Source organism: Sinocyclocheilus grahami, unplaced genomic scaffold (assembly GCF_001515645.1).
Source record: "Sinocyclocheilus grahami isolate Dianchi unplaced genomic scaffold, SAMN03320097.WGS_v1.1 scaffold751.1, whole genome shotgun sequence".
Taxonomy (NCBI): domain Eukaryota; kingdom Metazoa; phylum Chordata; class Actinopteri; order Cypriniformes; family Cyprinidae; genus Sinocyclocheilus; species Sinocyclocheilus grahami.
In genome coordinates, this window is record NW_015505930.1 from 435702 (window position 1) to 449905 (window position 14204).

General features: G+C 37.6%; 1 pseudogene; it reads right to left on the reverse strand.

Moving 5' to 3' along the window:
• Nucleotides 1-264: 264 nt before the first annotated feature.
• Nucleotides 265-11876, reverse strand: LOC107560999 (immunoglobulin-like and fibronectin type III domain-containing protein 1; annotated as a pseudogene).
• Nucleotides 11877-14204: the final 2328 nt, after the last annotated feature.

Genomic DNA, 14204 nt, shown 5'->3' on the forward strand with positions numbered 1-14204 from the left:
TTAAATATAATGAACTTCACCACAGAGATTTGCACAGAAAGTGCTCTAATGCATCAAGCAGTGCAGCTAATTTGTCTAAATCCATCTGTGACCGCATTAAAATGATTGACGGTCCATATTTGCCCCGCAGGTCACTTCTTGACGGGCTCTGGCATAGGCTGTAACCCATTTACATTACGTAACCATGTTCAAAATGATTAGCAATGTGATTCATTCACAAAGGAGAAACCAGCGTGTAAATCAGGTGACTGTGGTAAATAGTTCTCAAGCCTTGAAATGATCACTACAGCTGTCATACCTTTCACTTTTAATGTAGAAGAACATTCTGCGCAGGTCATGTAGCACTGGTATCCTTTTAGTGGAGTGTGGAGTTTCAATGGAACCAGGATGGATGGTGGCCTTTGCAAAGTGACCACAGCTGACACTGTTGAGGGCACTGAAACTAGTTGGTGGGAAGGAAAGAAAGAAAAGATCTCAGTACTTCGCATTATGCAATACAATAAGCTAAACTGGTAGTGGCCCTGCTGCCCACCTTTATTGTTGTTTACACCCCATGTTGGTGATTCTGAAGGATCAGAAAGTCCCATATCATTTTTTGCATAGATTCTGAAGTGATCTTCTTGACCTGGTTGAATGCTGGTAGTGTAGGTAGTACAGAGAAGGTGGTCGGCTATTCTGCACCAAATGCGTGTGTTGGAGTTATATTCTTCCACCATGTAGTGCAGTCGGTCGTCTTTGTCGTGGTCTGGAGATGGACCCCATGAGATAATGACCTGTTCTAGCTCCACTGGGCCTGGAGACTTGGGCTCATCTGTAGCCACATAAAGTAGGATTATTTTATAGGAATAGGAATATGTCTGCAATAGTTTCTTTCACTTATGAGTAACTCTTTGTTTCTTTGACATGTTCTTTTCAGGTTTGTTGTCTCTGAAGGTGTGGTCTCACCTAGGCTTAAAGCATGCAAAATTACTTTGAACCCTTCAATGAATATTTGCAACAGATTGTATGCAGCAAAGAACTTAACTTGTTTACATTGTATGATCACAGCTATATCATTTATATAAAATGTAGCTTACCTGTTACTCTGACCTCAATGTCAAAGCTGGTTTGCCTGCTTGAGGTTTTAGCCACAATGGTGTAGACTCCAGAATCTGAGTACTTTGAGGAGGGTATGACAAGTGTGCAAGTGCCATCAGCATGAATGATCTTGTTCCAGGGAGATACAGGTTCCCCATTCTTAAGGCAGGTAATGTCTGGAGGTGGAGAGGCCTGTGTGCCAAATATGATTTTTTTTTTCTATTTGAAGAAGATATTTAACTATATAGAGGCGATACGTGTGTTAAGTGTGGTATGTAGATTTTTACCTCAGTTAATTTTGATTTCCTGATCTCCCAAATTCAGGATCTTTGAAATGGGGCTTCACTGAAAATGATTGATCGAAATCAGTAAAGATGTTTTAACTTAACTTGATTTCTTAATAATTTGTCTGTGATTTACTGTTGGGTTTTTAGTGCAGATCATCACAGAGGGAGCAGTGGGTTATCCAGGCCCAGACATATTAATGGTTGTTACTCTGAACTCATACTCTGACCCCTCTGACACATCCTTCACTGCATACTTCAGAGCTGTAAGACGTAGAGACCACTTATAGGCTACGTATTTTGAGGTCTTTGAACTTTAAGTTAGGTGCTTGGTAATGGGGATTTATTGATTTGTCCTAGCAGTTGTTTTCCAGACTCAACATTTAGTAGAGCTGGAAGTCAGTGCCCTTCATTCAGTGTGAAGCTTTGAAAAAAAAACCTTGGATAGGGTCCTTAACTGGGTTCAGAGTCACCCACTGGTTTGTATCTTTTTTTGTGTTTCTCTAGCTGGTAGCCCAAGATTTTAGTCCCTCTATCTTTCTCTGGTGGGATCCATGTAAGGTTTATACAATTTTTGAATGCACTGACCACCTTCGGCGTGCCTGGTGGACCAGGGAACACTACACACAGGTAATATAAATATTAATGACTTCAGTACATCTCAATATGAAAAATGTATCCGTAAAGACTTAAGGAGTTTACTTAAAGAGTCAGCCATGATTTTTTTCAGTCTCCATCGCTTCACTGATGCCCTCAAGATTCTCGGCATAGATGCGATAAATATACCTCTTGCCAAGAGACACGTTTCTATCTCTGAAGGTTAGATGGTTAGCTGAAATATCCCGACCCTTTTCCAGGTACTGTGCCCGACCTGTTGACGCTCAATTATGTAGTTGGTCACTTCTGAGCCACCGTCATCCTTCAGAGAATTCCACTTCAGTTCAAGGACTGAGGATGTGCTTTCATTCACTTCTAGTGGGCCTTGTGGTGGACCTAGCTTGTCTGTCAGGGGCACAAATGTGTGTTATTTAAAATATAGTAGGCTGTTTGTTTTGGTAACAGTTTAATTGCAGATATTGTACCCACCTAGTATTGTAAGGCTTGAGAAAGCTTCAATAGAACCGAAAGGGTTTTTTAGCTGAAATTTGATTTGACCAGTATCTGTTCGCAAGCAATCTTTTATTTGAAGATGACTGTGGTTTGATTCCTTCACCGCTTTCACCGAACCACCATCAAGAATCTCCGAGCTATTTTTAAACCATTTAATCTCAAGTGAGGTTTGTGGAGGAAATTACATCTTAAAAGATGCACTCTGGCCTGCTGTCACTATCACAGGGTTGGAGAACTTTTGCAAAGCATCAGGGTCAAATTCTGGAAGATCTGGGAAATAGAGAAGCAATATACAGCAGGAAAGATAAATATGATTGCCAAACTGACAGTAACTTCCTTATGCTAGTGAAATGTAAAAATAAAATTTAATGTGATTACCTCCAACTCTCACCATGGCCCCTGTCTTGCAACCATTCACCTCAAAATGATATAGACCTGCATCAGAATCATTGCACTTCTGGATAATGAGCTTATGTGTACGTCCATCTTTAGAGATTACCACTCCATCTTTGGAAGTCAGCTGATGAAAAAAGATTAATATGAATGTCAAACTCTGTATTTGTCAGTGAAACGTGACTTGTCAGAGTTATTGTGCTACAATACACAAACATACCTTCTTTCCATCTTCCGTCAATTGTGTCCGTATTTAGTTTACACACTAGCTCTGCAGGTTTGCCACAGAGAGCATTTTTGTCTGTTAAGGTGCTTGCAAAGTGTACTTTATCATCTGGAACAAATGCATTTGAATGAATTATAATAACTTGTCTAAGACTAAGTGGTACCATCTCCACCAGATCCAACCACAGCTGACTGGCCTCCCAGTCCATCTTCCAAACCCATTCCACAATCCTTTCCACTTCTATCTTTACCGTCTCCTCCTTGTCCGTACTTCCCTGTCGCATCTCCTCCACGTCTGTCACCTCCACTTCAGTTAAGTCCTCCAAGGCCACCTTGTCCGTACTTCCCTGTCGCATCTCCTCCACATCTGTCACCTCCACTTCAGTTAAGTCCTCCAAGGCCACATTGTCCATACTTCCTTGTCGCATCTCTGCCACGTCCATCTCCAACACTTCTGCCAAGTCATCATGGCCATCCGCTCTATCACCTCTCCCATCTGTACCCTTGCCTGTCCTGGCTGCTTCATCTTTTTCTCTTTGCAGTCTGGCCTGCTCATCTGCCAGACGTCTTGCAAGATCATCTGCTCCATCACTTGCACCACTTCGACCTTTGGCCTTGGTGTTAGGGTCCTCTGATGTGGCATAGAGCATAACAAACAATAATAGATTCTTAGCCTTTCCAGAAGGCCAACAATTCACTAAAAATGTTTTTTTTATTGGTCTTATGAAGTATTCTAATTTGTTGAGATAGTGAATTGGTGGGTTTTTGTTAAATGTGAGCCAAAAGACTTAAACTACTTCAGTCTGTGTGCATTGAATTTATTTAATACACGAGTTTCACAATTTGAGTTGAATTACTGAAATAAATGAACTTTTCCACGACATTCTAATTTATTGAGATGCACCTGTACATGGCAGTGTAAAAGTATGCTGAATGATGATTTGTATTTATTCTTCTTGAAGACTTACCGTCAATAGCAAGGGTGGCCCTAGATGATTTATTACCAGCAATAGCTGTGTGTCCCTTGTCCTCTTTTTTTTTGCAGTTCTTTACTACTAATCTGTGGGTGAGCTTGTCTTCAGAGACTGTGATATTATACTTGTCTCCATGCTAAACAGAGATGTCATTGGCGCACCAGGTGATTTGTGGTACAGGGCCAGAAAAAACGCCCTCAAACATTGCATCCTGCCCCTCAGCCACTTTAGCATCTTTTAGCATACCATTAAATTCCACATCAGGAGCTGTAGGGAAATGATTAATAAAATGGATGTAGAGATGTATTTTATTTGAAATGCTAAACATGAAATACTTTCTTACTTGCTAAGGTCGTTGAGAAAATGTTGACATCTTCAACATCCACTCAAAACAACCCAATAGCCGGGTTTGTCCCTTTTTAACCCAGCACTGGGTTCTAGTTAATCCAGCATTTTTTGAGAGTGCATAGTCCACCGTTATTTAAGCCAAGATTGTTTATGCTAATCTTGTATTTATCACCAGTTTTCTTCATATTGTGCTTGGAGGAATCATCAGTGGCATCACCATAATCAAGCATATCACCGTCCTGGAAAGAGTGGAGAGTTTTAAAGTTTTTTTTTTTGTGCTAGATTACTTAAAAAAAAAAAAAAAAAAAAAAAAAAAAAAATGTTATCAGTGTAAAACCATTTGAACTAACGTTGTACAGATACATTTTACTGTTTGGGTCCTTAAGCTTCATATCAGCTCTGCCACTTGTCTTCACTTCAATCTGCTTCATGTTGCCAACATTTTCAACCACCTGTAAGACATAAAAAAATGGGAGTTAAGAAGTAAGTTTAAGACTTTACTGAACATCCTTTAAAAAACACTAGAAATTATTAGAGAAATTGGCTAAAGCACTGTTGCAATTGCAGAAGGGTGTCTTGAGGCAGTCTCAACTCAAAATGATTGGAAATTGACTGACAAATCTAGTAAGACACCAGCATCAGATGATTAAATCGCTGACCTTTGCTTGTTCATCCTCCTCCACCTCTTTCTTCAGGTTAAGTTGTTTTAGCATCCACCGATAATCAGTGACTCCAAACTCTTGACAGATGCGCTCATAATCAGACTTTTTGGCACTTAGCATCACTTCCCAGAATTTTGGATCAATCTCTCCCTCTTTCTTGAGTTTTTCTTTTCTCTTCTTGATATTTCTAGACAGAAGATTTTTCATTTTGATTAAAGAAAAAAGTGACTGATTTATAAGAGAGATTTCTGAAACACTTGATTCCCTGACAGTTGAGAAGTTAAACAATTACGAACCTTTTTTACAAATTACGATCGTTGGTTTGTTCGTTTTATCAAACATAACAGAAAACATCAAACATTTTCAATACAGCATGTAAATAAAATGCCCCTCTTTACATTTAATATTTCAGGATGAACATATCCTCCTTTTTTGATGTATCACTTGGCTTTTTCTTTAATCCAACTAAAAGACAGAAAGGAACTACCATAAACATTGCATAAATGTGAGCATGCATTCAGATTACACAACAGATCTAATTGCATTGAATTGTACAGATCTTAAAAAATGGTAATATTCTTGAATAATGTGCTTTTTCAAATAAAAATGTTGCCTTCCGTCAAAAACGCCTAACGTAGCTGTGCACATGGCTTTTCCAAATTGATTTGTAGCAAAACATTTGCACGTATCTGCTTGATCGACTTGCACATTTATTATCTGTTTGAACACAACAGATTAAACGGTAATTTGATCGTAGAAGGATCAGTCATCATAATGTACTGTTCTGTATGATAATGTTTTAATATAAGATCCAAAGTTTTTGGCATTGGTACGTTACCTCTAGATCATGTTCCCTAATCCTTTCATCATCTCTCGGCTTATATTTTTCTGGTTTAGAAGTGTCACCCTTGTTGCGAGCCCATGTTACAGTTGGCGCTGGATCAGTTACAGGAAGGCAACCCATTCATCTTCTCTGACTTTTATGCTTATGAAGGATCTACTACCCAACAGTACACTCTCAGAAAAAAAGGTACAAAAGCTGTCACTGGGGCGGTACCTTTTCAAAAGTCACACCTTTGTACCTAAACAGTCCATATTGGTACCTTAAAGGCACATATAAGTACCTAAAGTGTACATATTAGTACCTAAAAGGTACAAAAGTGACAGCTTTTGTACCTTTTTTTCCTGAGAGTGTATATTGGACTATATATCAATTATTAGTGTAAATTTATTAACAACTGAGCAGAACAAATCTTTTAATACTGCCAGAAATATATTTAGACTTTTTTAAATGGCAACACTTACAATAATAATAATAATAATAATAATAATTATTATTATTATTATTATTATTTTAATACCTTGTTGAACTGTCAAGGCAATTGGTTTTCTGGTGAAATCAGGTGTTGTTTTTCCACGTGGCAGTTTCTTGTCATACTGGGTGATCATAACACCAGGCACTCTAGATCTCTTCTTGATTTCCACTTGAAAGATATGCTTTAATCATTAAATTGTATTAATCATTACATTATGAGTTGTGTTGTCTTTATGAAACAACACTGAATGTTTTGTTTTTGTAAATAAGCCACACAGATATGCCATATGTTATTCAAAATAGAACTGACGTGCCATCTTCATTGCCTTCACTTGGGATTTATTCACATAACCACATGAGGGCAATGCTTCCTTGGAACTCTGGACCAAAACAAATAAGGAGGTATCAAAATAAAGGATAAGCTACCACTTTGAACCTACCATAAATGTTTTAGGCTTGATGGTGCATTTATCATGTGTGTGACAAGAGTAAAGTTCAGAGTGTTCTCTTGACGATTGACTCTTAAAATTGCAGGTTGATAACTCAGCAGCTGTTGAGATTTTGCCTACATTTTTATTTATTTATTTATTTTTATCTGGGACATATATTTGTATGTGATTTTATTTAAGCCGTTAAATGTAAATCATTGCAACTACAATGTTTTGATTCAAATATAACTTACTCTGACCAACAGGAATCTCTTCTGCAGGCTGTGGCATCTTCAGAATGTGTTTTACCCTTGTTCCAGTAGTCAAGAAACTAGTCTGTAAATGGAAAACAATTATTGGCATTTCAAGATTCAAAGGATCCTCAGCAATGCTTTTACAAGGCCAAAGGGAAAAGAAACCGTTATCCAACATTTGACAGATGACATGAATAAAACTAAATTAAATGAGCTATAAACTATTACTTCTGCCTATAGCTTAGAACCAAAAAGATCTGACACAATCTTCTGGTGCTTAGTAATTGTGTCTTGCTGAGGGAAAAGAAAATTTGAAATTACTTTTTTTTTTTTTTTTTTTTGTGGCGGAAGCAATGGCTCTCCACCATAAGGCTGGGATGATGATGTTCTTCCTAACCTTAACCTTTCATTTGGATTGCTCATCTTTCCTGAACATTTGTCAAACAATCTTGAGAGTTCTGGCATCAAGCTGTATAGTCTATCAAAAAGCCTCCCCTTTTCACTTTATATGTCTGTCTGTCTCATTTTTACCCTCCTGTGTGCAAAACAAAGTAGAAAAAACAAAGCCAAATTAAATTCATCAAAACAAGGTAAATGCACTCAAGAAGGAAATTTGTTCATCAAAACAAGTTAAATGCACTCAAGAAGGAATTTTTTTTAAAGATTATAAATCTAGTTTTTTTTTCTTTTAATTGCGTTTATTTTACTTGCAAAATGACCGCCTCAGTCACCATTTTCTTATGTAAATGAAAGTGAATGGTGACCAAGCTCACTAATGCTCTACCTAACATTATCTCTATTTTTGTGGAAGAAAGAAAGTCATAGAGTTTGGATTGACATAAGCTTGAGTTAATGAGTTCTTGAATTCAGAATTTTAATTTTTTGGTTGAACTATACAGTATTGTTAGACTTATTTAAAACAAGTCAAACATTCAGATATATTCTTCTGAAAACAAGCTGTATTATCTTGAGAGTTTTGCCTCTCAAGTGAATGTGTTTTGCCTTACAAGATGTTTGGATATTTTGATTTTGAAATATTGATCTACTCATTTTATTTTATTATTATTTATTCATTTATTTTTTTTGAAAAAAAAAAATGGCCTGCATTTTCAAATCGAAGTTTAATTCTGCATAACACATCCTCTGGTAAACATAATGATCTAAGGTAAGTCAACAGATGGCATGGATGGGAGTGATTCTCATAGCAGAAATAAATAATGTATGTCAGTAGATGACCACTTACATATTTTTCTGTCCTAACTCTTAAGTGGAAAAACCACTCTTAGTGTGGTGTAGCAAATCACTCTCAGTGGTTTTTCCCTGTTTTTCCATTGTGGTAATAAAATCATGTGCTCAAAACTCTATTTATAGCCAAATTTGTTTCCATTATTTATTCATAATTCAAGGACTGATGAAATTCATAACTATGGGCGAGCTGTGAATTTCTATTAGGATTGGTGAATTATTCCTGATGGTTCCCTGCATGTCAAAGAAAATGAAAACTCACCTTTAGAATCTTGTTGCTCCTTCAGCTTCTGCGTCAATGCTGCTTGTTCAGTTAAGAACATTGGTGGACCGAATGGACACCTTCCATGCAGTTGAATCAATCAGCTGTCACATTAAAGCTTTTATTTGAGATACTGGGGTTGGGTGGATGTCCAGCCCATGAAGCAGATATTCATATTCAAATATCATTTTCTGATCCTGACAGAATGTGAACCTAACCCAGTAGTTCACTTAATATGCAGAAATGTTATGATTACAATCGAAAAACAGAGTGAGTTTAGCATTAAAGTCATACATGTGACTTAAATGTAGACCCTTGTCCTATAGATGCCTTGCCATTTACAGTAGGATGACGATTTCTTGTAACCTGACCGAACATACTGCATGTTTATTGGATAATTAAAGTCTATTAAAATTGAAGCATTAGTTGCTGGTAAGTGTTATTCGACTGCAATTATTACAGGTGATTTTCGACCATTGCATTTCGATTGTCTAAATATAAAGCTTTTACAATATTCAGGGTCTCATATTGATATGAACGTAGGCCTTGTAAAAAAATATATATATATTCATGTGGCAGCATATTTCCCTCACAGCCCTGAGGGAAGGTTTCATTTTATATTGACAGGGTTTACCAAGCTTGACGTGCCCAGACAGCTTGTCTCAAAGTTTGGGGCCAGGCAAATTGCAAGGACCTGTGCTTGAGTTAGCCTTGAGACATATATGGACTCCAGGAAATTGAGTAACACAAACGTCCCCCTAAGACATGAAACCCCTCCTGATGCCACAAGGTAAGCAGCAAAATGAGTGTATTTATTCTTCAGCAATGTCGTCGATAACTTTCATCACTTTTTTTTACAAAATCAATTGTATTTTGCCCTGGGCAGGTAATTTTTGCGTTGGTATAGTAACGTACTTGAACCTTGTTATGATATATCCAAAATTCCTTGTGTTCCATATCTAAAATCTTTTGTTGAATAAGGGAGAAATGTAGTGTAATCACCTGTGCTAAGATTATCTTTCTTTGATGCTTTTTTTTTTTTTTTTTTAAAGGTACCATCAAGAGAAGTTAGCAGAAAACAGTTTATTTGTGTTTCCATTAGGGCTGGACAATAATTCAATATCAATATGTATCGCGATATATTTTTTTTCAATAACGGTGATATGATTTTTAAACACATTTCCAATATTTCGATATACATTACCAGTGTTTCCCATACATTGATTTATTTGTGGCGTTTGACTTCGTTGAATAAACATGAGCACTGCACGTTTCATACACGCTTGTTTCGATCATACGAAGGCAAATTCATAGATACTAAACAAGGTAAGATTACATATAGTGAAAAGGGATGATCAGGAATGGGTCCCCTCACAAGCATACTAAAATAGTCTAAGAATATCACAGACAAAATACACAATGACAATAATATACTCAATGGCCTGAAGAAATATGTGTGTTCATTCAAATAACGTTTTTTCTATGAATTAACTAGAACACAGTCCATTTCTACTCTGCTTTTCCTTGGGACAAGAGTGGGCTATCCTTCTCACATTCCTGGGGGGTCATAAAACCAGTGATATCATGATTAGTTGTCATGGTGACCAGAGGGCCTGGTGTTCAGCAGACATCCTGGCATCCAGTTTATTGAGTGAGGGGACTGTGACGATTTGTTAACCTAATGAATAATTGATTTGTTAAATCAAATTAAAATTAGTGTGTCAGATTGGTCGAGACGCTACACCTTAAAACTGATGCAAACATGAACACACCCATTTTATACTTATTCAGAGAAGTGCCAGTTATATAGAGCCAGAAGTGCCGTCATCACTGAAAATAGTAAAAGCTAGGACAGCAAGGCAATAAGGGGCACTGAGAGCACAGAAAAAATAAAAGCAGAGTTTTTTTTTTGAGGATGCAGTTACATACTCACTCAAGATTTGGGTTTTCAATTGTTTCTTGAAAATTGAGAGGGATTTGGCAGGATGGAGTTAGGTAGGTCATTCCACCAGCAAGGAATGGTGAAAGAAAACGTTATTGAGAGTGATTTTGAGCTTCTCTGCAATGGGACAATGAGGCGTTGCTCATTTGCGAGATGGTCCTCACTGCAGAACACAAGGTCCAGGGGGCGAGATTGGATCCAGATCCAACTCCTCCCACCTTACATATACCTAAACCTACCCGTCTTCACCCCTGATCCCTAAACCCACCCGTCTCCACCCCTAAACCTACCATCTCCACCCACTAGATGTGGATCCAACCCCACCCCCTGGGGATCTTTGTTCTGCAGTGAGGGGCTACTGTCATTTGCCGACCGCAGGCTTCTGGGGGGGTGTGGTGGGTTTTTTATTGTAGTGTACCAAATAAAAATAGAGCCCCCATGTCACTTATTGTGGGTATCATATGACACCTCTCTCCGCTCCTCTGGGCGCCTGCCAAGGACTTTCACCTTGAGAATAATGAATTAGAATTATAAAAATTGGAGGGAGTTTACCATCTGACTAATCTGAAGGGTGAGATTCTGGCAAGCTTGTAGAGTCTCTAATTGTCAATAAAAGAATGACACAGTTGCAATAAAAATTAATTTATTAACCCTCTGGGGTCGAAGACTGCACCGGTGCGGTTTGTCGCATTTTTTTCTTGATGACCGCGAAAATAACTAAAAATACTCTTGATCGTACAGATAAGAGTAAGGCGTCGTTTGAAACCGCAAAGGGTAAACTTTTATTTGAGCATAGTCATAATAACAACAAAATAATGTGCTTTTGGAAAATAAAGAAAACAAACAGGGTGCGCTTTCTGCCGTCTCGGTCTCTGTCATCTTTCTTCACAGACACGTAAATGTAAGAACCTGAATCTCAGTGAATACTTGCCTCACAGACATGATAAATATATCCATAGAAAGCTTGAAATGCCTACTTTTAAATGAAGTAAGTCTTGTCGAATCAAATATTCTCTGATAAAGTAATCTGTATGAAACCTACGCGAGGTCCAGTTTTTCCTGTCTGACCTCCTTATCTGTAATATGATCACGCCCACGAACAGTGCGCACTATTCATACAGTAATCATCCACGTGAGACGAACCTGTCGAACCTGTAAATGCCCACATCATCTCCGTAAACAAAGTGTGAAGATTCATCAAGTTCATCTTTTACTTTTAGTTTCTGGTAGAAGACGCGCTGTGAGAAATAAGCCAGAATTTACCTCAGAAGTTGTTGAGGGTGCTATCACACCCTCTTGTCTTAACCATAGTGGGACAAAGTGATTCCTGTTGTGACGTGTGAACTTCTGGTGCCATCATGTCTGCTGTTCACTACAAGGGGATGTAGACTCGCAAGAGCGAGCGGAGATAGGATGATGTGGCGCACATTACTGTTCTGTAGGCCAGCACCAATGTGCATGACAATTCATAATCAGGTTTGTTTTCGCACATCACGCAGTAGGTTGAGCTTATCTGAATTTAGGTACATAAAAAAGTAAATAAATAGGGATTAAGCATATCCTTCGAAAAATTATTTATGACGCACTTCAAATGATACGATGTTGAAATGCTTGTGGAAAGTACAGTTAAGTAGTAGCCCATTCTGTTAATGTATCATGTTATGCATTTCAGAATCAGAAGGAGCTTTATTACCAAATATGTTTACACACAAGGAATTTGACAAGGCAACAGGAGCTTTCAGTGCAGAAGAAAGTACACACATCGTGCAAGCATACATATACATAGAATTACACAGTGCATTATTTATTTTTTTGTTTTTCTTATATTTGTGTTATTTCATCTTTACTATGTAGAGAAATAGATATATAAAGAAAAAACAAAACTGAGAAAGGAGTTTAGTTGGTAGATGTAAATAGGAAATTATGTTCCTAATTGGTCAGTTTTGCGAAGGGTGAAGATGAGAGTATCTAAGGAGTGGATAGTAATTTCCAAGATACAGGGATGAATGGAAGGATTGAATGTAGATGAGCATCATAGGAATGCGAGTGAGAACACTCTTAAGATTCGATCGGTCACGAAGCTTTTGTAACATTATACACTAAACCAGGGATCCTCAAATCTGGCCCACGAGATCCACTTTCCTGCAGAGTTTAGCTCTAACCCTAATCAAACACACATGAGCATGCTAATCAATGTCTTCAGGATCATTAGAAAATCACAGGTAGGTGAGTTTGGTCAGGGTTGGAGCTAAACTCTGCAGCGCATTTGCCCTCCAGGGCAAGATTTGAGGAACCCTGCACTATACCATTCAAAAGCTCTTTTTAAAATTTATATTATAGAAATTATTACTTTCATTTAGCAAGGATGCTTTAAATTGATCAAAAGTGATGATAAAGACATTTATAATGTTACAAAAGATTTTTATTTCAGATAAATGCCGTTCTTCTGAACTTTCTATTCATCAAAGAAACCTGAAAAAAATCTACTCCGCTGTTTTCAACATCATAATAATAAATGTTTTTTGAGCAGCAAATCAAAATATTTGAACGATTTCTGAAGGATCATGTGACTGGAGTAATGATGCTAATGATATGAGGTGTCACAGACTTGGCAAATTAATTTTTCATAAGTTTGTGTGCACAGACATCTGTTGTGGGTGTTCTTGGCAGTTTTTACAAGGCTTTTTAAAATAGTGTTCATATCGATATCGGAATTATATCGTATTGACCGAAATAAAGAAATATATCGTTATATAAATTTTGGCCATATCGTCCAGCCCTAGTTTCCATGCACACAGTTCACACCACTCACACCAGTATCACACCACTAATATGCAATTAATAATTCTGATTTTATCAGAATTTATTTTATGAAAATATCATAAATGGTGATACACCAATATCTCTCTTATGCTGGCAGTGTAGTGCTTTTTGCAGTGCATATTATGTTATAACTGATGTGGTAGTTGTTCTTGGAGTTGATGCAGATGTCATTAAGGTACAACCCGTCATGTGGTGTGGGGAAGCCACGGACAGCGCTGGTCATGTACAGGTCATGATGTGGACTTTCAGTGGAACCAAGATGGAAGGTGGCCTCAAGAGTTATCATAGCTGGTGAGCTTGTGACTAGTGGCACTAGAAATGAGAAAAAGGAATAGTTCAGCCAAAAATGTAGTTTCTGCCATTGTTTACCAATTCTCATGTTGTCCCAAACCTGTAAGACTATTGAAAAAAGGAGAATTGTACTGCTTGCTCTTAATGTAGTGCTGCGATCGGATTGTAGAATCAGTGAGTTGAACTTTAATCCAGATCAGTCAGGCTCATGAATGAATCATTCAGAGTAGTTTTGAAAATCAGATCACCTGAGTCATTGAAAAGATCTAATTCAAAATAATGATTTGTCAACGCTTCACACATTGTTATTTCTTTCATGAACTATCATGCACCAACAAACATGTGTGAATCTCATGATTTTGTTATTTTGGTCCTTTTTTCCACACTAATATTGTATGGCTTCAGAAGATCTGTAATATCACACATGCATCATGAATTACTTGTGTGGTGTTTTTACAGCCTCCTTCAATCTTGAAAGCCTCACAGTTAGGGATGCACCGAAATGAAAATTCTTGGCCGAAGCCGAAACCGAACAAAATTAAACACTGGGCCGAATACCGAGCACGTTTTT